Source organism: Lissotriton vulgaris, chromosome 11 (assembly GCF_964263255.1).
Source record: "Lissotriton vulgaris chromosome 11, aLisVul1.2, whole genome shotgun sequence".
NCBI classification, from domain to species: domain Eukaryota; kingdom Metazoa; phylum Chordata; class Amphibia; order Caudata; family Salamandridae; genus Lissotriton; species Lissotriton vulgaris.
This window is the reverse complement of record NC_141699.1, coordinates 123,276,627-123,297,322: the sequence shown is the minus strand read 5'-3', so window position 1 is coordinate 123,297,322 and position 20,696 is coordinate 123,276,627. Positions and strand designations below refer to the sequence as shown.

Genomic DNA, 20,696 nt, shown 5'->3' with positions numbered 1-20,696 from the left:
GCAATGTGGTGCAAGAGCGACGCAACTCAAAAATGAGACTTATGAAGCCACGCAAGGCCACCTTGCGTGGCCCTGAGTGGCTTCAAAAATGTTGAGTAAAGCAACACAGCCCAACTCGCCGCATTGCTTTCCTCTGCAGCCGTTACATGGGTATTCCCACCCAACTTCCATGTTTTTTGACCTGGTAAACCTGGAAATGCACCAAGAAAATTCATCTCCCCAGGTGAGGTGAACCAAGGAGAAATATCTTAATTTCTCCTCGTTACTTCCTCTTTCTGGGCCTGATTCACAGAACTAACTTAAGACAAAATCCTAAACTTACTACTTTTGGTATTCACAGAAGTTAGGATTTTGTCTTAAGTTTGTCTTAAGACAAACTTAAGACAAACTTAAGACAGACTTAAGACAGACTTAAGTTCGGATTTTGTCTTAAGTCTGCCTAAAGTTTGTCTTAAGACAAGCTTAAGACAAAATCCTAACTTCTGTGAATACCAAAAGTAGTAAGTTCAGAATTTTCTCTTAAGTTAGTTCTGTGAATCGGGTCCTCTATGCGTGCTGCATTCTGCAGGATTGTTTTTGTGCATGAAGGTGTCCCATTTTCACCCCTCTTAAAGCCCTGTCTCAAGTAATGATAACTTTCTGTACCTGAACCTATTGTACATTCTCATGTTATGTGTTAGCCCGTTTTGCCATCTAGTGGTTGAATTCCGAATATCATCTTGTTTATTGGAAATTCAGGGACTTATTAACAAGGGGCGCGCGCAATGGGCTTATAAATAGACCTCTCCATTTTGGCCGTCGATCGGGTGGTTCTTGATTATGTAGCACCAAAGCCAACAATACACAATATATAAAATAAGCATATATGCTTCTTGCTATAGGTGATTAATCACTGGCAGAGCAATGTATGTTGATCTGCAATAGAAGCTACACAAACCTTACAATTTGGGTGTTCTTTCACTCAAGTTTGGGTTTGCCCGGTCCTTATAGTTTAATTTACTAATCATTGCTGTCAGCTCTTAGCAGAATAAGGCCTCCTGAAGCACAGACTGCAGCTGCCAGGGTGTACTGATGTGTCAAATAATGGTCCGGGGTTAGAAAACACGGGCCTCATTTATGAGCCCTTGCGTCACTTTCACGCCGCCGGTGCGTCACTTTTTGTGACGCACCAGTGGCGTAAAAAATGCGCCTTGTTGCGCCATATTTACAAAGTGACGCATCTAGGTAGATGCGTCACTTTGTAAACCCCTGCGCCACATTATACCTGCGCCAGGTATAATGTATGCAAGGGGGGCGTATTGACGCAAGGAAGGGTCGTAGAAGTGACGCAGTGAAATCTATGAGATTTCACTGCGTCACTTTTAGGACGCTGTTGCGTCAAAATCTTGAGCCTGCCTCACAGCAGGCGTAAGACTGACGCAGGCCCTTTCACATAGGGCTTGCCCCATGTGAAAGGACTCATTGCTGGAGTTGCGTCACTTTTGTGACACACTCCAGCAATGCGTCGCTTTTGCGCTTACAGATACGTCAGAAATACTGACGTATCTGTAACTCCTTGCGCAATGATGCATCATACTGTAAATATGAAGCATCATTGGTGTCTCAAGGAGGGCGCAATGAAAAGTGACGCATCGCTGTTTTCACGCAGTGATGCGTCACTTTTCATAAATGAAGCCCCACGTATTTAGTGAATATGGTGAATTCTGCTAACAGTAGTTGCACTCTGCCCTTGGCGTGCATTAACTCTACCAGGTTCATGTGCACACTAAACATAACTGATGTGCTTACGATATTAGCAATTCAATTCATTTTGTTTTTCGTCTCTGAAAAATTTGTATCAATGGTTCAATATCTTGTAGGAAGGTTGCTATGTACATGCAAATATTTTATTTTCATTTGAACAATTTTTTACATTTAACACCATAATGCCGTGTTCCCATTTTAGTGGAGACTTAGAAAGTGCTGTTTAATAGATCCTGCTGATGGCCCTCCAAGAAATTGCTGCTGCCCCATGGTGAAAGGGGGGATTTTTCAGGTCAGGAAAGGATCTGATAATGAAACCCAGCTGTACATCTTATGCCTGTTAGACAGGGTTCTTTTCTATCAGCACCATTAGTCAAAACAGCAGGGGGCATATTTACAATCCCTATTCATCACGGAAGCATCCCTTTTTTTGACGCCCATATTTACAAGGTGGCACTAAGCCACTTAACGTGGCTTAACGCCACTTTATAAATCTGCCCCCCAGTACAATGGGTGTTGCTGAGGGTATTCCATCGGTACCCTCATTGCTTTTTAAAGCTGCCCCAAATATACAAGTCTGAAGCAGCACCAAAATCAGCGCCATTCTAACGCCATGGATTACCAGCTGTTAAAATGGTGATAAAAGGAGAAATCATGAATTTATCCTCGTTTTTTGCTCTTTCTATGTGTGCTGCATTCTCGCCATGAATGATTCAGTGTCCCTTCCAGCACATAAACAAAAGCACCCTTGCAACATGGCTGCAGGGTGCTTGAATTGGCGCTAGGCAGCTTTTATGCACCTCAGCTAGGGATGACACAGGGGTACGCTGTATTCTTGTGCATAAGGCACATCCCTGCATTTTTATAAATGTTGGAGCACTGTGCTGCTGAAATTGGCATGACTCTGAGTTCTGATATTTTTTTGTAATTATGCCCCCAGATGTGACATTAGAATGGTGCACAGGCTACTCTTCCGTGCTAACGCTTGAATACCTTTCTCGCTCAACCAACCACAAAGCATGCAGGGGCATATTATCAAGGCAGGCAAAATGAAATTATCGCCGCTTTAGCGGCCGTTTTCGGCCGCCAAGCGGCGATAATTTCATCGCCCTATTAGCAAGCTGTCGCTAACATCAGTTAGCAATAGCTTTTAGGTTATAGCGAGCGGTTTGGGGCCCGCTTTGCATGTCAGCGATATTTATCGCTAATGACATGCAAAGTGGGCGTACCCAACCTGTTAGCGACTGAAAGCAGTCGCTAACATCGCTATTGCCTATTATCAACGCAGGGATAGCGATGAAATATTCCCGCTAAGCGCGAATATCTCCAAAAGCTAACGCCTGCTCAGACCAGTTCTTAGCCATTATATCCAATGGGAGGCGGATATTATAGCTAAGACCCTATTGGCGTTAATGCGTGAATATCGCTGTAAATCTCAGCGATATTCACGCATTTCGCCGCTATCGCCGGATATTTTATCGCTTTAGAGATAAACGTTGCTAATAACACATTATCTCTGCGATAAATATCCGGCGATGCTTGGCGATTAAAAAAAAACTCGCTAAGCCCATTTAGCGATAAATATCGCTAGTTGTTGGTAATATGGCAGTTCCTCTTGCTGCACGCAGCCAAGTTCTACACATTTATCTCCAAAAGGATTTTTCGTAATGGAATGCCGCAAGGGACATTTGAAAGCCACATCTATAAATCTACTTACAGCCCATTGCATGCAATCTAAAATCTGTCGAACCACCTATTTCTCCACATGGGTCCTAAAAATATATTCCCAAGTAATAAGTACATCGATCCTGTGATGAATGGCAAAATGTGTAATCTATAACTTTTTCAGTGAATTAAATACCTGCTTACTTTTGTAGTCCCACAATCATGTCTCATTTTTGTATCCAAAAGTAACTTTTTCAAGTTTGTTGAAACGTGTTAAATGTTAAGGCAACACAGTGGGCAGGCACCGCAGTAACTCACACTGTTAACTTAAACCACTTCATTGTCTGTGAAAGGAGCGCCATCTAGTGGTACAATTATGGGTTGCACTGGCTTTCCTAAAGGACTTAATTGACTAAGGCCCTCACCTATTTAGGACACCTGATAGAATCCGACTATACTGAGTCTGAATTTATGAGGTGCAATGAATATGAGTTTTGGGGAAATAGCGTGCAGATGTTGGTGCCTACCGCAACAAAATCCACATTTTCTAGTGAAGGCAGAACTTTTTCTACAGATAAATATCAGCAAGTTTAACTGCTTTTCTATTCCTGGACTTACCTTTTACATACAAGTGCATTCTGAGAGTTATAGTCTTGGTTCATTTTATTCAAGATAATTAGACCAACACACCTGATAACAATGACATGTTAAAGGTATGGTATAGTTGTATTACTGTGACAGCCATATGGGCACCCTGCTCATTACAAGATTAGGGCTTCATTCCGAACCCTGCACAAAGGCCTGTCTACCCAGTGTTTGGAATTACAAGTTGTGTCATCCTTGCAGTTTACTCCTGGTTAATTCTAGCAGGTCAAACTTGCTAAATTTATTGAGGGACTAAGGGGCATATTACCTAGAAATAGCGATTTTTATCGCTAAGCAGGGTTAGCGGGAATAATTTTATCGCCGCGCTACGACGATATTTATCGCTGAGATACCTTGCTATTATCAAGGTTTATCTCAGAAACGATAAAAATCATTCGAAATGCGTGAATATCGCTGTCAATACAGCGATATTCAGGCATTACCGTGACAATGCTCTTATCCATGTTATTCACCTCTCATTGGATAACATGGCTAGGAACTGCTCTGGGCAGGCGTTAGCTTTTGGAGATATTCGCGCTTAGCGCGAATATTTCCAAAACTAAGCCATTGTTGGTAATAGGAGATAGCGATATTAGCGACTGTTTCCAGTCGCTAACATCTTGGCACGCCCATTTTGCATGTCATTAGCAATAATTATCGCTGACATGCAAATCGGGCCCCAAGATGGTCGCTATCGCCTACAAGCTGTCGCTAACTGGTGTTATCGACAGCTAGGTAATAGGGCGATAATATTATCGCCGCTGTAGCGGGGAAAAGTCCCGCTAAAGCGGCGATAATGGCCCTTGGTAATATGCCCCTTAGTCCTGTAATAGAGGCACAGCAAGCAGGAATTTGCTGTGGTTAAAACAGATTCCATATTTTATACCTTATTCATAAGTTTAAAACTCAGAATGGAAGTTATTTACCACACCTTGTAAATACTTTGGCTCTGGCTAATAGCATTTACCACTTGTGGTAAATGCCTCACCCTGTTCCGCCTAGCTTAGAATAAAGGCCTAAGGGGGTTCTTCAGCATTGACTCATGCAATAATTTCTCTTTGTAATAATGTTGCACTTACTCCGTAATGTCCAGTGCAGTTAAATAATTGCGTAGAAGATGCAGTAAGGTGTTGTCATAACCCTTCTCAATGAAGGAGGTTGCATGCATGTTATAATTCTGATGGCTACTGTCTCATCAAAAGCATAGCAGCCCTGGACTGCTAGATGCACTGGTGCTACCCCATGAAAAATAGGGCTGCCCTGCAAATAAGTGTTAGAACTGCTACATTAAAAATATAGAAACCTTGCTAGGAAGTGAAAGTACTGCACAATCACAAGTATAGCGGGCAGGCTCAGAAGTGCAAATATACACCAATTATAAGTATAGCAGCCCTGCTAAGAAGTACAAGCACCCAATAAAAATACAACAGATCTACTAAGAAGTGAAACCGCTCGTTAAAAACACAGCAGCCCTGTTAAGTAAGAATGGCCAATAAAAATACAAAAGCAACAATTCTGAACAATGCAAACATTCACCCCCAGTTACAAGGATCTGGGGTTAATCCATAGCTCTTTTGCTCACCACACCACCCCAGTTTGGACCCAGCCATATACAAATCAGTCTTGACCCTGCCCCTCATGGGAACAGTCCAGCCCGAGCTGCTAAGCTAGATCCTCCCTGGACCAGAAGCAAGCAGCCTGGGACCAGGGCATCACTCAGCGTCAGCCAGGTTAGCTTGAATCCAGTGGCACAGTGAGCACGGGACCCACGTCTGGGCATACCCATCCCACTTAGGGCAACAAAAGCAAAAGATGTACAGAATGCTGAACAATGCAAGCATTCCTGTGCTCTCCATGCCACCGTAGTAAAGCTAGCCTGCCTGATAAGGGATGATGCCCTAAAACCAGTCCCAGGATGCTTGTTTCTAGCCCAGGAAGGACCTGGCCTGGCATCTCGGGCTGGAATGTTTCCATGGGGAACAGGGTCAAGACTGATTTGCATATGGCTGAGTCTGAACTGTAGTGGCATGGGGAGCAAGAAAACGATTGATTTAGGCCCAGATCTCTGTACTGGGGTGAATATTTGACATTGTGCAGCATTATCTTCATCAATTGTTCTTTTTGCAATAAAAATACAGCAGCCCTGCTAATAAGTAACATGACATAACATCTTTATTTGTAAAGCGCACATTCACCACTATGGGTATCTTGGTGCTAAATAACAGATATTTGTTGTTACCCAACGGTACTCATTTTATCGACCTCAGATGGATGAAAGGCTGAGTGGACCAGCTGGGATTTTAAACTGTGACCATGAGGTCAAACACAGGTCCCCACAGTAGACGCATTAGTCCACTGAGCCACCAGACCCAGCTCAGTGTACAAACATCTATTACAAAGAGAGCAGCCAAGATTAGATATTCTCCACTGATCAGAGCTCTGTAAGGAGTGTCTCCGCTCACTTCTACTGTTTCGTATTCTAATCCTCCCCCATCTTATGTCCTGCTACTATCTTCTACATTGTACCGCCTCCCACCTCCTCTACTTCCTGTCTCTCTTACCTCTAAACAGTCCGTCCCCTGCCACATCCACTGCACGACCTACACCTGGTATTCAATTGGCCAACCCATCTGCACTCTGCCCAACCTGTTCAATCCGCAGACTCTCAGGAACCTCACTCTTTCCTTCTGAGTTCTATCCTGCCTCACTTGATCTCAACTTTTCCTCCTTTTTTCCTTTTTTTGTTCCCTCTGTCCTTTTCCCTTCTCTTTCCTTCCCTTGCCATCTGTTTTCTTCCCTTCTTCCCCTTCTCTTCCCTTCCCTCGCCAACCAAATGGACACATGCATCATCATTGTGTCGTGCTTCTCGTTGGGCCAGCGCTGTGATGCCTGATGGGCCCCCCAGGGGGCTCTTTGCCCGATTTCTTTTTCCAAGTTGCTGAAGAGCCAGATTTGTCTGACTCAATTTTATTGCAAAGAAGATTGGTCAAAATATTTATAGGAAAATGGAAAAACTAAAGGTGACCAAAGACCCTCTGAAGAACCTTCTTTAATGATAGAGAGTCTTTGTTAAGATATCAATGTTCCCAAAGGTCTGAAAAATAGATCAACATGTTTCTTGCCTCAAACAGTCCCCTTTAGGACTAATGGCACTTCATCAGGACCACAGTGTTTGCCTAATCTATGTGAGGGGTTGTGTGGGTACCCTATGTGCCTGCTCCAGGACATAGATTTTAGACAAGCCCTCCAGAGCCATCACTTTCTGCAGCCACCGTTCTAGAAAGCCCAGTAGGGAGTCTCCATTAGCTCTCTCTGGCAGCCCCACAAATCGGATATTGTTCCGACAAGCCCTCCCCTCCTGGTTGTCCACCCTGGCAGTCAGCATGTGTGGGCCTCAAGCTCTGTGAGGCGGTGTTGCAAGGTTTGGGCTGCTGGCACCATTGCCTGTACAGAGATTTTGAAAACAGTGACCCACTCTGGCATCCTCCGGGAATCCTCCCAGATAAGGCCCAGCTCCACTACATTGGACTCTAGGTGCTCCCCTGAGGTGTCAATTGCAGCCAGGAGCTTGTCAAACCTACTGTCCATTCGTGAGGTGTCGCTACATCATTATTGATCAACTCTTGGTAGGCGCTTGCCAATGTGCCCTCTCTGGCATGCTGAGTGCGACTCATGATAGCACGGAATGTGTGGGGACCAAGTGTAGGTGGGAAACTGTGGTCAGTGGCAGCAGTGTCTGGGTCCAAAGATAGAATTCAATTAGTCGAGACTATCCAACAGAAGAGCTTGGACAGCAGAGGGAGTGAGGTGGTCCCCGCAGTATCCAGCCAGGGAATCTCCCAGAGTTGAAGATCCCGAAACAGCAGGTGCAAGGCACAGTCCTTCCACCCCAGGAATCTGCAACACAGTGTGGGGATGCAGGTCATGAGCCGTAGCAGTAAGGGGCCACCAGGCCACAAAGCATCCAAGGGAGGTGAGTCAGTAGCCCACAACAAAAGCCCCATGTGAAAGGGCCTGCTGTGAGGCAGACGTAAGATATTGACGCATTTGCATCCTAGAAGTGGCGCAGTGAAATCTTATAAATTTCACTGCGTCACTTCTACGACCCTTTCTGGCGTCAAGCCCCCCTTGCATACATTATACCTGGCGCAGGTATAATGTGGTACAGGGGTTTACAAAGTAACGCATCTACCTAGATGCGTCACTTTGTAAATATGGCGCAACAAGGGGCATTTTTACGCTGCTGGTGCATCACGAAAAGTGACGCACCAGCGGCGTAAAAGTGACGCACAGCCTCATAAATGAGACCCAATATGTGGGTCAAGTTGCACTACAGGAGTACATTTTTACAGCAACTGTCTTTGGGAGTCCCACACAAGCAGTTTTGCACAAGTGCTACAATGACTTATTTAGTAAGAGAGCATTATTTGTAACTCTTTATGATTTTGGGGCATTGATGCAGCTGCCAGCACCTTCAATCTGAAAAATGTTTCAGCACCACTGCCACCCTCCACCGTCTCTCACACAGCCGCACTCCGTGTTCTACCAAACTATAGAGCCTTTAATATCAACCTGCTCTTGCATCTACTCCTCATTGTTCACTACCAACATATCATAAAGCTACACAGATGCAGAGTTGGAATAGTAAATCTATGCTTATCTGTATATGCCTACCTTGATGATGTGATGGTAGTTCATATTCAGGAGTCCACATACGTGCAGATCAGTATTTCCGACCTCAATCTTGTGATGTACAAGCCCACTCTCCTCACTCAGCTTCTGTATTCACAGGAATATATATATTCCTCTGCCAATAATTGTAAGCAGTGTGCCATTGCAAGTATATCACTCTTGCTGAGAAGTGCAGTTTATGTCTCATTAGGTATATAGAAGCTACGCTGACAAATCAGAATACTGACGCCCATATTTATGAAGCCTTTGCATTATTCTTGCATCATGCAAGGACAACTAAAAGGCTTCAATAATATGTGCAAAGCCAAGCAAGGCCTGATTTGTGTGGCTTTGTAATGAAATGTAACACAAGGCAACTGCTTGTGCTGCATTATGTTTCATTTCAACTTGGGATGGGTTACATGAGTGGAACATGGGACTTCCCGTGCATCTACCCATGGATTTTGGCACATTTGCAGATTTACAAGGACTTGTAAACCTGGAAATGTGTCAAAATGCTACGCCTTCCCAAGTGAGGTGCAACGAGGAGAAATATCTTTGTTTCTTCTCGTTATGTCCCCATTCTGCAGCACACACAGAAAGAGGAAAATGCCTCTAAGGGTTGTTTCTTTCAGCACAAAAAAGGGTTCCTGCGTTGGCACTAGCCTGCACACCGTGCACCAGTCCAAGGAGAGACCAGAAATGCTCCATATCTTTACAAATATGGAGAATTTCAGCTTTCTCCATTTCACACGCAACTCAACTCAGCAACCTTGCTTGCTGCCCTACATGCGTGAAAGTTTAGCCAATATGCCCCTGACACTTTAGAATCATATCAGCTCTTCTGAGAAATGTCTGTGTTGTCTGCTTAAAGGTTAAGCAGCCCTGCTGAGAAGTTCTCCCACTGGAGTGCTTTAATACGCCTGTCAAATTCTAGTCCATGGACAGTTGTGTACAAATCCCAAACAAAATAAGTGAACACAATTTCACGGTCTAGCAGCCTGTTAAGAATTTATACTACTGACTGAGCGCTGCAGCACACATGAAATGTGGTGTTTTTTTGAGAAATTAACACATTTCCTCTTGTTTGCACCTCCTTCCTATAATCGTTAGTTTTTAAAGCAAAGCTCAGTCTCGCTATCTTAGTAGTTCGAGATTAGCATCAAAACCTTTTGGCGTTTGCGTTGAAGTACTCTGGTAATGCAGTTTTGATGCAAACCATTTTTTACTCTGTGAAAAGGGTGCTGGATAGTAAATAGCATATGTCGCTTTTCCTTGTGCTAATGCTGGCTTTAGTAACGTGGGCCTGTGAATTTCAGTGAACTCTTGGTACTGCAGGCCAGTTGCTTCTTAATAGTTTTGCTCATAATGGAAGCTGAGAGATGTGATGATAACTACAGAAGTCTGCCACTACAAGTCAAAGTTTATTATTCAGTGATGGCGACACTATAGCATGTTCGGTAGGGATGGAAAGGAGACAGGCTTACACTAGAGCCTTTAGTCGTGCAGGGCAGCAAGTTACCTTATCGAGCTGCTCTGCATCATACGGAAAAGGCAGGAATGTGCTGTATTTATCCAATAAGGTGCGTTCCTGTCCTTTTCTGGAAACATCCTTTACCCCGCAGTCACAACAATGACCTGCCTTTACAACGCAGTCACTACCCAGACAGTGAAATTTCCTCATGTTCTTTGAATCCGCAAGTCGTTACAACTACTTGCTTTTGGGGGCTCGTTGTTGGACTGGTGTTGGATTTTTAAGTCTAACACCTTCCCTACTGTTATGCAGATTGGAGTTAGAATAGTAATTTATACTATTCCAAAGTCCAGCGCCCCCTAACGCAAGTTGGGCACCTTCCTGCACAAAAACATCCTGAGAGGTTTTTTCTACTTTCTTATGTGTGCTGCAGCAGACATAGCAAGAGGAAAGAACGAGGAGAAAAAAAGCTTTTCTCCCCATTACACCTCCCTTGGGGCATTCCCAGGTTTATAAGGTCTTGCAAATCTGTGAATGCGTCAAAAAGTATGGGAGTTGTGTGGTTACACCCAAGCAACGTCCATGGAACACCTACCCAGGGCAGATTAATGCAACGCAGCTGTTTGCACTGCGTTGCGTTACTCCATATTCTTGGAGCCACTCAAAGCTATAGTGGCTTTAAAAATGACTTTAGATTTGTGTCGCTCTTGCACCATGTTGCGTGGTGCAAGAGCATGCACACTGTGTCATAGATATGGCCCTAGGAGTTTATTTGATCACATACATCTTGCACCACAGCTCGAAATATTGCCTAATTATTGCCAGAATCTCACCATCGAGGAAACTGATGGATCACCACTGGCTACCACATCATTAAGTTATAATAAGTTCACAAGTTAATCGACAATAGAGTTGTTGCAGTATTTAAGGGCTGGCGGATTAGAAACTATAGATATCTCATGAATAATCATTGTTTCCCATAGTATTTCCATTTTCGTTAAGAAACAGGATTGCTAGAACATCATAAAATTCCATTGAGACAGGTATGGTTAAAGATATAGGGGGTTGCATCACTTCACTCAGTATTTTAAATGGACCAGATTTTGGATGACTAGTGTAGAAATTGGACTTCCTAGCTTGCTTTCTTTTGTTGCATCCTTTAGCTTGAATCAACGTATTTAGTTTATCTTCATTACTAGAAGTTTGACAACAGATTCTTTCCAATGAAAAAAGGGGCATATTAGCAACGCTTTGCAAGAATTTTTTCAGCGCCGGCTATCGCTGGATTCCATCGCCGAAATAGCACATTATTAGCAATGGCAATCTCCAAGGTGATGGAAAACCTAGTCATAGAGGCGAAAAGCGTGGTTACCGCATGAATTATAGAGATAATGACCCAGCGTTAGGGGGGGGTGGTTGCTGATAGGCCATGTTGGTCTCGGCCACACAATCAACCTCCCCATTGAGTTGAATGGACAAGTCAGGTTTTGAGCTGGTGTTAAAAAACCTGTGATAACCGCGGTTAGCTTGACTTTCATCATCGCTAACCGGACCCAGGGTCGCATTCCTGAAAGGAGTTAGGTGTGTTTGCGAGTGGATTCCTGTTGTTTTCGTGGGGCACGCTTACTTTCCATGTCATTAGTGATAAATAACGCTGACATGCAAAGTGGCAAGGGAACCTGTCACTGTCACCGAAAAGCTGTCGCTAACAGCTGTTAGCGACAGCTTGTTAATTGGGCGATAATAATATCGCCACTTTAGTGGCAGAAAGTGCCGCTAAAGCGGCGTCAATGCCCTTGCTAATATGCCCCAAACTTTGTTTCATATTCCACAGTTCTTCATTTACTATTCGTTCTTACTTTTATTCTTGATATCCTCAGAGGTTATCAAGTGAGATAATTTAGCCAGACTGAAATAAACAAAGGGACAGGTTTTCCAAAATGTCTTGATGTTGTCCCCTAGGTTCTTGGGCTCAATTTTCTTCAGGTTTTTGCAAACAAGACAATTTAATCCAATGTCTGCTGTCCACAGAAATCTGATTTTCTTTTTTTTTCAGTCGACAGAAGTTTTGAAAAATTGCATCTGAGTGACCCTTAGAATATACAGACCCACGGACATATTTACAAGGAAGTGGCGGAGCGCAGCGTTAGCCTCCTTGGCTTAATGCAGCGCTCCCCCACTTCTGAAACGTATGGCTGCACCCTATTTAGAAGAATTTCCCCCTGCACTGGTGCTAATTTTGCTGCCTAGCACCAACTCAGGCACCCTTGCACAATAGTGCAGGGTGCTTGCATTGAGGAGAATGAGTGTTTATGTACAGAAAGGTGTCCCTTCCTGCACATAAACAATCTGAAATGCTGTTTTGGAACTTCTATGTATGCTGCTTAATGCAACACATATAGAAGTTGCAAAACGTATTTTTTTATGCTTGTTTGTGTGCAAGAAATGGCACCTTCCTGCACATAAACAATCAATGGCGTTGTGTTCTTTCTATGTATGCTGCACAACGCAGCACACATGGAAACAGCAAACACGAGGAGAAATTAAACATTTCTCCTCGTTGCGCCAGAGTAAGACAAGGTTTTCCTTGGTCTTAATTTCGGGCTGCCTCATATTTATGCCACCCTTGTAAATATGGGGCATCAAAATCAGTGGGTGTTACGGTGGAACGCCCACGGCAACTCCCATTGCCCTCCTCTTTCACGCTGTGGAGGAGCTCTCTGCACATGTAAGTATATTATTCAGTAGTGAATGTGGGAGGACATGGGGGGTGTTGGGAAAATGGGGAATAATGACCACACATTGGGTGGAGTTATGAGTAATTTAAGGGGGGCTTCAGTGAGGAACACACTGAGATAATGCACACATCCAGACAAGAGTAATTCCTGCCAAGCCTTAGTATAAGTCAAGGCCCAGACAACCACTGTTATTGCAGCACAATCCCATAGAAAAGAATGGGGGCAGGCTTTTACACAAACATCCTGTAGGAACTAATGAAGAATAGATTAGATTCATTCTAAATTGTGAAATGTGTAGAACTGAGGTATGTGCCGGAGGTCATTCAATCTTTCTATTAATTCAATTTTAAAATGAGATTACTGTGGTGGTGGCTAAAGCAGCCTTGCCATTTGTAAAGGACTGTTTATGTATAAAATCCCTAATAGTCTCTTGGGCATGGAGAAACAGCTAGAAAAAGCAATAGTTCTGCATTTCATTTGGTTTAAAAAATCTAGGCCCAGTTTTACTGTCTTGGCGCAACAAAGGTCTGTATGAAAACTACAGAGCTGCATTGTGTGGAGGACTACAAAGTGTAGCATCAGATTTAGCAAGAGATGCCTGCTGATGGCATCATCAGTCGAGCTTGTACTAAAAATGGCTGTTCTGCATGATTTCCCTATGGTGCAAAGTTGGACCAGCAATCTGTAGCATACTATTTGTACTCAGAGTACACCCTTCTGTGTAGACAACCGCAGAGGGGTCAAACATGTCAGATGTATGCTTTAGTGTAAATCACACAAATTACACTTAGGTTTATCAAATGATATATTAGATTATATGGCTCACTCCTACTCTCTGCCTGCACTGAAGTGCAATCTGCTGCTTGGCGCCATCGCAGGCACCCTTGGGCCACGGTGCAACGATGCCTATGTTGCAGGCAGGATTGTTCTTGTGCAGGAAAGACACCTTCCTGCACAAAAACTATCCTTGTAGGCATTTCCCTCTTTCTAAGTGTGCTGCGTAGAAAAATAAAGATATTTCTCCTCATTCCCCCTCACCTGGAAAGGCTTTGCATTATCAGCATTTCCAGGTTTACAAATCTTGGTAAATCTTGGGGTGCACCAAAATCCTTGGGTGGATGCATGGGGACACCCACACTTTACCCGTTGAACACCTTCCCAGGGCAGAGTAGTGCAAGGCAGTGACTTGCGCTGACTTTCGTTACTCCGGATTTACCAAGCAGCGCTGGGCCACGCATTGCATGGTAAATCTGACTTAAATATTGTGTTGCCCTTGCGACACCGAGGCCCAGATTTACATAAAAGTCACGGAACGCAGCGCAGCAGCCAAACATTCTGCACTGCGTTGCAGGGCAGGAAGGGAGAAGGAGAGCACCACACCTACAGAGATATGACTCTCTTCAACTCTCCCTAGCACCTGCGCTGATTTTAGCATCCGTGCACCTTAGTGATAGGTTGCGTGCCAGAGTCTACCATAGGCTTTGTATACCCTCCCTGTACAAAATACTATGCTTAGACACACTTTAGAACTTTTCCTACTTTGTATGTGTGCTGCACAGCCAGCAAATGCAAAGTCATAAAGAAAGGAGAAATAAAAACATTTCTCCTTTTAACACCTCATTTCAAATGGTGTTAACTTTTGGCGCTAAACCCTGTCTACCATTGTTTGTAAATAGGGTTTTGCGTCAAATAGCGTAGGTGTTAGCATGGGAACGCCCATGTACCACACATGTAACGCCCCCTCGCCGCAAAAAAACGCAAGCTGTGCTTTGTGCTGCTATGCATTTCTTTCAGGGTACTTTCCAGTGTAAAAAAAGTTTTGCACTGGAAAGTAAATTAGAAAATAAAAGTTTTGTGCTGGTAACGCAAGGCAAAAAGTTTGTAAATCTACCCACACGTGTGAAGCAAGCGCAACGCAATACTATTAGGAATCTGACCCATGGCATCTTCTAAAGTTGTACTGGGCTTTTTGCTTTTGCCTGGAAGCAGAGGGGAGCTGAAGAGTATCTCCTCCTTGAACCTATGGCCTGGGTCCCTAAAAAGAGCACAGGAACTTTGACAACATCTGGTGCACAAGTCAACAAGGTAACTGACTCTGCCATTGCCCTCCAAGCCTGTGTGAGCTTTAAGCCTTGAATATTAGTGTAGGCGATATTTAGTGCACCTGATAAATAATGATACCACAGGGTACGTTATTTATTAGGTGTGATAAATAGCACCTGGTCCTTATTTAGGGGGAATAATATGCAGATGTTGGTGTTTAAGGCATCAAAAGCTGTATGGTACGGTAAATACCATATACTAGTCCTCTGTTAAATTTTGGCAGGTTACACCTGCCAAAAGTTAACGGGGCATATTACCGAGCAATAGCGATAATTATCGCTATTGCTTGGTTAGCGAGAAAAAAGTATCGCCGATAAACCTTGATATTAGCAAGGTTTATCGCAAATGCGATAAAAATCTGAAATAATGCATGAATATCGCTGAAAAGTCATCGATATTCAGGCATTACCGAGCTAATGCTCTTAGCCATGTTATCCACCTACCATTGGATAACATGGCTAAGAACTGCTCAGGGGTAGGTGTTAGCTTTTGGAGATATTCGCGCTTAGCGCAAATATCTCCAAAAGTTGGTAATAGGAGATAGCGATGTTAGCGACTGTTTCCAGTCGCTAACATCTTGGCACGCCCACTTTGCATGTCATTAGTGATAAATATCACTGACATGCAAAGCGGGGCCCAAGATGGTCGCTATCTCCTGCTAGCTGTCGCTAACTGGTGTTAGCGACAGCTAGGTAATAGAGAGATAATTTTATCTCCACTTTCTTGGCTTTTAAAGCCAAAAAAGCGGAGATAAACCCCCTTGATAATATGCCCAAACGTTCTCTGAGGTATTTAACGTATCCGATAACTATCAGATGTGGTAAATAAAACAAAACACGTGGGGGCATATTAGCAAGAACCTCATTAAAATTATTGCCGTTTTAGCGGCAGGAAACTGCAGCTAAAACGGCGATAATGAGCTTGCTAATATGCGTTATAGAAGTCCAATAGTAGCCCATGTTAGATGTCCTGCACCTCTAACCTGGGCTTCCATTGGAATTCTATAACGCATATAAGCAAGCCCATTATCACTGTTTTAGCGGCAGTTTCCTGCCGCTAAAACGGCAATAATTTTAACGAGGTTCTTGCTATTATGCCTCGTAATTCCGACCCGAGTTTAAACAGGAGTTTAAGCTCGGGTCGGAAGTAACTGACCCACTCATATAATCAGTCTCTAGGTAGTTCATTAGCAACTTACATTTTTTTTTTGAAACACGTGCGTCCTCCAGTGGCTACTTTTGGTAATATACTATTACAGAATTAGATTTTGGACCTCCGCGTTTATCAATGTTTAGCTATGTTCTCAAATGTCATAACTCGGTTTAGCTCCTGATCCCCTTTATCAATTTTAAGAATTTTGATATCATTTTACTCATCACTTTTTAGCATTTAAAATTAATTCGTTAAGGGACTATATTCATTTTTAAAATTCTTGATTTTACTTATGCCCAGGAGTAATTTTAATTATGCTGGCATAATCGGAGTAGTTTCAGTGTGTCTACATTACTCTTTGATGCAGAATTACCAATAATAACATGATTAAACCTGCTCGCTTAACTAACAGTAATTTGGGGGGAAACAATCCTACAATGAGAGCACATTTAGGGAGCAGCCGCGCGCTCTGGCTATTTGTGTTCTGCTGCATTTAGCCCTATTTCCTAATTGAAAATGAATCTGTGTATGCATTTAGCGCTAAGAAAATAGCACTAGAAGCCAGGAGTAAGTTAGGGGGCATGCTACCCAACTGCCCATTTAGCGCTATTTCTTAGCGCAAAATGCCAATTTGGGCGCAAGGGGAGCATTTTGCCATACGAAAATAGCGCTAAATGTCACGGGTAGGTTGGGTGAAAATCCTACCCCATGAGCACATTTAGTAAACGCGTTTGGCTGCTTGTGCTTGTTATTCGTGCTCTGTTGCATTTAGCACTATCTCTTATGGCAAAATGCCTTTTTGTGCCCATTTTGAACACGAGGAGACATGTTCTAAAAAATTGCACTAAATGCAGAATTACTCTTCTCATGAAATTAAGCATAATCTCATGAAGTTCTCTGGCAATTTTGAGTGATTACGCTTCACTGAATTATGCTAGTTACGCTCACCTCTAATTTTAATGTAGTTTTAGTGCTGCTAGCATACTTTACATACTGAGGTAAGGCCAAGATTCTTCATTGAAACATACTCTTTACTTGAGTAAATGGGTTTCTGCTCCCCCACCCTCAGTTACCAGTCCACTTCTTTACACCTCCCAAGGACAGTTTCTATTTATTTGTAGTATATAGCGCAGTCCTAGCCCTAGTGTATCGGAGCACTCAACATGTACTTATAGCTCATATAGTGGAAGAGGTGTGGCGCAGCGGCCAGGGTGCCTGATTCTGGACCACAGGTTCACGGTTCGATCCCCAGTGCCGGCGGCAGGTTAGCCCAGCACCATGTGACTTAGGGCAATAGCTCGTTTAATCTTCCCGATGGCCCCCAGCGCTGGGACACCTTTCCGGAGGTAGCTGTGCACTCTACAAATGCTGGTATTTCATTTTCATGGAGGTATCAGTACTTTACATAAAGCAAACTAGAATATAAGTTATCAGAGAGGGATATACGTAGAAGCAGTACTGAAGGATAGGCTGTGAATAGTCCTTAGACTGTGAATTATAGTATGAATAAGTGTGTTTTCAGAAATGCAAGTAGCTTTAGGCTGCGTCTGATCTGTCCTGGAATAAGGGGCATTTTTACAATGCCCGTGCTGCACTTTCACACTGCCGGAAGGTCTCTTTTGTGATGCTTCTAAGGTGCAGTGTGCCAGCCCATCTTTACAAGGCCATGCAAAGCCACCCTGATTGGCTTTTCATGTCCTTGTAACTATGGCGTAAGGCAATGTCTTACTCTGTGTGGATGGGGCGTTCCATGGGCGTTGCTGTAGGTGTTCCCACGCAACACCCATAGTTTTTGACACTCCCCCAGATTTACAACATAGCGAACATCTAGGGCAGCGCCAATGCTAATGCCTTCCCAAAGCTGGCGTAACAAGGAGAGATTTTTACATTTCTTCTCGTTCTTCCCTCTTTCCTTGTGTGCTGCATTCTACAGCATATATAGAACAAGGAAAATTCCTCCTTTGATTGTTTTTGTATAGGAAGGTGTCCCTTCCTGCACAAAAACAGTCATGCCAACAACAAGGACACCTTGCCCCATGGTGCAAGGCTGCCTGCGTTGGCGCTCGGCTGCAGTTTGTGTGCCAGCACTGGCAGGCAGAACAGGAATGCGCTGTTTCTTGTAGCTACGTCCTCAGTGATCTGCACTTGTCTACCCTCAGCGCCAGGACACTTTAGTTTGAGTAGCTGTGCGCTATATCAAGTCCTCTCATTCATTCATTCATTCCTGCCCTTTTCTGTTGACATAGGGCTGCGCAGCTAGAAGGCTTGCGGCACTGCCATACACCAAAACATTGTAAATATGCCCCAAAATTCCATTGTCTTGGGGCCAGAGATGACAAGGCCTCTTTTGAAGTTTTGCTTTTCTTGGTTTTGGGATTTCAAAAATCAATATGTCCCTGTATGTGAGCCTCTCCGCTAGGTACCCTTCTGGTACACTTGTGTAGTGATTGATGGCAGCCTCTCCACCGGATAAGCCAATGTGTGGATGGAAGCCTCTCCTCCTGGAAGGCTGCAGGTACGCGCCCCCAGCATAGTGATGGATGGCAGTCTGTCTTCCAGATAAGTCAATGTGGGGATGTAAGCCTCCCCTCCAAGTACCCTTCAGGTACCCCAGCACAGTAATTGCTGTCAGTCTCTTCACCGGGTAAATTAGTGTAGGGATGGGAGCTTCTCGTCCAGGTACCCTTCAGGTACCCCGGCTTAGTTAGTCATGTCATTCGCTCCTCCAGGTACCCTTCTGGCACCCCTGCATAGAATCTCCCCTCCAGTTAGTCTTCAGGTGCCCCAACTTAGCTACTGATGGCAGCTTCTTCTACAGGTACCCTTCTGGTAACCCCTGTGTACCCTCTCCTCCAGACACCATTGGGTCCCCTCACATAGTGATTGATGGTACCCTCTCCTCCAGGTACCTTTCAGGTACCCTCCCAGTGTAGCCTCTCCTCCAGATACCGTCTGGTAACCCTCGTTGTGATTGATGGTAGCCTGTCCTCCAGCTAAGCCCATGTGGGGATCGGAGCCTCTCCTGCAGGTACCCTTCAGGTACCCACTGTGTAGTGATTGATGGCAGCCTCTCTTCCAGGTCCCCCCTGTGTAGTGATTGATGGCAGCCTCTCTTCCAGGCCCCCCCCCGTGTAGTGATTGATGGCAGCCTCTCCTCCAGGTCCCCATTCAGGTACCCACCGTGTAGTGATTGATGGCAGCCTCTCTTCCAGGTCCCCCCCGTGTAGTGATTGATGGCAGCCTCTCTTCCAGGTCCCCCCCGTGTAGTGATTGATGGCAGCCTCCCTTCCAGGTCCCCCCCGTGTAGTGATCGATGGCAGCCTCTCCTCCAGATCCCCATTCAGGTACCCACTGTGTAGTGATTGATGGTAGCCTCTCCTCTAGATAAGCCCATGTGGGGATGGCAGCCTCTCCTCCAGGTACCCTTCAGGTACAGTCCAGGTGGCCTCTTCTCCAGATACCCTTCTGGTCCCCCCACCCAAGTAGTGACTCATGGTAGCCTCTCCTCCAGATAAACCAGTGTGTGGATGGGACCCTCTCTTCCAGCCTCCAGAGGGTGTGATCTTTGGGAGGTTCTCTTCTGTGTACCCCAGCATATTGATTGACAGGTCCTTCTCCAGGTATCCCCAGCCTCGTGTTGAGAGAGTCTCTTTCAGATACCCCAGTGTGGTGATTGAGGGGAGTCTCGGCTCCAGATAACCTAGCGCGATTGAGGGGGCTGACTTCTGCTCGAACCACAGTGTGGTATTTCACTGGAGGCTCTACTCCAGATACCTCAGTCTGGGCATTTACTGAAGTATCACCCCCATGTGCCCCCAGTGTGGGGATAGGCCATTTCCTCTATTTACCCCCAGTGTGGGGTTGGGAGCTTGAGCTCCATATACCCCCAGTGTGGAGCTGAGGCCTCTCCTCTAGGTACCCCACCGAGGGGATGGGGGGCTGTTGGAAAACATGGCATTAGTTGTGAGGCCTGCTCAAACAATGGGTCTACATTTGTCCTTCACTGGTAACCAAACACCATATTGTAGCTCCTGACTCTCCAGAGGGTAGCGTTGCAGAGCAGTTTAAAGCTTACTCAAGGGAGGTGGTGTGGGCTAGTAATCGCCATTTACAGGTACGCAGAAATAACACTCAATAACTGATTGTCCAGTCTGTACTTTTCTTCATAAAAAGGAAGAGTACATGGATTACACACACACACTACTCAATACTATGCATAAATTTACAAATATACATAAGCTGTCGGAAATACTTCTTGACATTGCGTAAGATTCCCACCCCTCCTGCAGGGGCGGGGCTAGTATCACCACTCACATGTATGAACATCATCTTGCCCCCAATGCAGTAGGTTGGCAATAGCCTGGAGCGGGGGCCCTTCCCACTGGCACCACGCCAGTGGCAGTCCACCCCATTATTTCAACAAGCATTTATATTGGGACCACCTGCCAAAGTGACACATAACCCTGACTGAGCATCTCATACTGACCATACAGTAAACACACTTT

The 20,696-nt window shown here is 44.6% G+C and overlaps 1 protein-coding gene across 2 annotated transcripts in view; it reads left to right on the top strand.

The window, feature by feature from the left end:
- Positions 1-20,696, top strand: part of BICDL1 (BICD family like cargo adaptor 1) — a 327,422-nt gene that overhangs the window by 272,221 nt on the left and 34,505 nt on the right. The gene's annotated exons all lie outside the window — the stretch shown is intronic.